This window comes from Grampus griseus (genome assembly GCF_964374135.1).
Source record: "Grampus griseus genome assembly, chromosome: 18".
Taxonomy (NCBI): Eukaryota; Metazoa; Chordata; class Mammalia; order Artiodactyla; family Delphinidae; genus Grampus; species Grampus griseus.
The window spans coordinates 26,026,969-26,029,670 of record NC_139012.1 but is presented as its reverse complement, the minus strand read 5'-3'; the positions used below and the strand labels follow the sequence as shown (position 1 = coordinate 26,029,670).

At 39.6% G+C, this 2,702-nt stretch overlaps 1 pseudogene across 1 annotated transcript; it reads left to right on the top strand.

Moving 5' to 3' along the window:
• Positions 1 to 1,579: 1,579 nt before the first annotated feature.
• Positions 1,580 to 2,243, top strand: LOC309836055 (SIN3-HDAC complex-associated factor-like; annotated as a pseudogene). Its single transcript has one exon. The product of its transcript is annotated as an SIN3-HDAC complex-associated factor-like (transcript).
• Positions 2,244 to 2,702: the final 459 nt, after the last annotated feature.

The following is a 2,702-nucleotide window of genomic DNA, read 5'->3' as shown; positions in this document are numbered from 1 at the left end:
ACTTTATGAATGTGTACTGACATTAAATATGCTAATGAAATATTTGAATAATGGTAAACACTCGTTATAATATTTAGAAAAAGAAACACTGTAAAAATTATGTGTCAGTTTTGTATCGAAATTATGTAAAAGTGATGCTTAGAAAAAAGACTAAAATACAGCCAGATATTAAAACTTGTATTTGTAGGGTGAGAATATGGGTAAACATTTTAAAATTTTAGTTTTAAATTTTCCAAAAAATTTCCCAAAATGCTGTATTCATCTTTTTATTCTTTTATACTTGGAATAAAATAAATTTTATTTAAAAAAATATATATACATTTTAAAACTTAAAATTACTCTGCAATACTAATCTTTACACACATAGTTCATGAACTGTGTTTTTCTTCCAAATGAAAACCTATAGAATCAAAACATTAGAAAACGACCATAACCTCCTATCCTAGTCCCCCTTTTTTCAGTTAGTCCAGCTTCAGCTGTCTTTGGTAAAATTGATTATCCTTTTTTAAATATTGATAAACGTCAGGTCTCACAGCTTGTTCCAATTCTTATGAATTATTAGTCAGTTTTATTTCCAGGACATCATGTATCCAATTTCTCTGTTAGAGTTGCATGCTATTCTCTAAAACTACCAAAAAACTAATTTTTGGTTATGGCTTGTTTTTCTTTCCTTATTTGCTTCCTAGTAGAATACCTATGTTCTAGCTTGAATTTTAAGACGCTCCCATTCCTTTGTTTGGTAAACAAAAAAGAATCATCACACCTGTAGGCCTTCCTTCTTTGCTCTTCTAATGTTATAAGTATACTGGGTGGTCGGCATGAGGGTAACAGAGCTGGTGTTATACTAGCTGTCTTCAGCCATCAGTTATCACAAGATTCCTGGACTATACTATGGAAAAATTTCTAGGTCTTATGGGGTGTGTGTGTGTGTGTGTGTGTGTGTGTGTGTGTGTGTGTGTGTGTGTGTGTGTGTGTGTGTGTGTGTGTGTATGATGGGATATCAAAGGAGAAGTGGAAAATACAAAAAAAACAAAAAAATAGTTTAACTTCAAGAATCTTAAATAGTATTTCAGTGGTTTTCTATGTGTGGTTCTGAACCAATAGCCTAACTTGTTTAGAAAGAAATTCTCAGGCACCTCTGTGGACCTACTTGAATCAGAAGCTGGGCTTTTGTTTAGGCCCTCCCGGTGATGCACACTCAAATCTGAGAACCGCTGCCTAAGAAGAGGGCCGGGCGCAGGGGAGGGAGGCGGCGGCGAGGGACGCGCTTCCCTCCGTCCACCCCGCCCCGCCCCGCCGGGCAGCTCTCCACCGGAACTTTCCCTCGGACCCCAGATGCTGCGTTTACCCACCGAGCCGCCGGGGAGCGGTTCTCTTTGCTGCCTGGGTGCCTCTGTCTCGGTCGTCGCGTGCCCAGGGGTCCATCCAGTGGCATTTTGAGTTTTGAAAGGTATTTTTGAATATAAGAAACACTTTACTACCCAGAAGGAATCTAGAAAGTGGAATTGGGGAAGTTATTACATTGGAGGAACTATTGGTGTCCTTCAAAGCATACTAAGACTATTGCCCAGAAGAAAAGATGTTTGGTTTTCGCAAGCCAAAGGTGTACCGAAGTATAGAGGGCTGCTACATTTGCCTCGCTAAATCCTCCAGTTCTCGATTCACTGACAGTTAACGCTATGAAAAGGACTTACAGAGCTGTTTTGGGTTACATGAGACTCGTTCAGGAGACATCTGTAATACCAGTGTCCTGCTTGTGAAAGGATGGAAGAAATTGCCAGCAGGATCAAAACAAAAAACAAAAAAACTGAAATCATGTGGTAGATGCAAGGGCAGGACCCAGTCTAAAGACTACACTGAAACCAAAGGAAGTGAAAACTCTGTCTGGAAACAAGATAAAAAGCAACCAGATCAGTCAACTGCAGAAGGAATTTAAATGTCACAATTCTGGTGCTCACAGTACCACCTCAGGTGCCTCTCCAGCTCAGTCTCCTTGTTACAGTCACCAGTCAGATACAGAGATGGCTTCTGGCTCTAACAGAATGTCAGTGTTTTCCTTTTTAGGTCTCACATACTAGAAAAGACAGAAAATACGCTGTGGCACTATCTATAAAGGCCGTCTTGGGGAAGTCCTTGTTGACATACATCTATTCAAGCCTTGCTGCAGCAATAAGAATGCAGCTGCTGGGAAGCCGCTGGAGAAGGGGCCAGAGCCTCTGCCCATCTCCACTCAGGAGTGGTGACTGAGGCTGATGTAGAAGGGGAACAAAAAACGATTTAAATTTTGGAAAACAAAGCAACAAAAGGACCCTCCTATTTTTAACTTGGATACCTACTATTCTGCCAAAGGAAGATTCCTAGAGTCGTTTTGAGTGTGTTGTTTTCCCTCCAGTTCCACAAACTCTGAAGCCAGTATCTCGCTTACTAAAAGAAAAAACGAAGTGTACTTAATATTTAAGGTGCTGAATATTTCATGGGAAAGCTGAATGCTGCTGTAAGATGCTCTTTAAGTCTTTTTTAAAAGTCCCCTTCTAATGAATGAAATTAGGGGAATTTCAGGGGACAGAGATGGGATTTGTTGTATGATAAATGTATGTAGTTTTAATCTTTCTATATGGAGAAGCAGTGGTTGGGGCATTTTTTAAGATGGCTGGCTACCCTTGTTTTCCTTCTTTATAATAAATTTGTCGTAACTCAGTAAA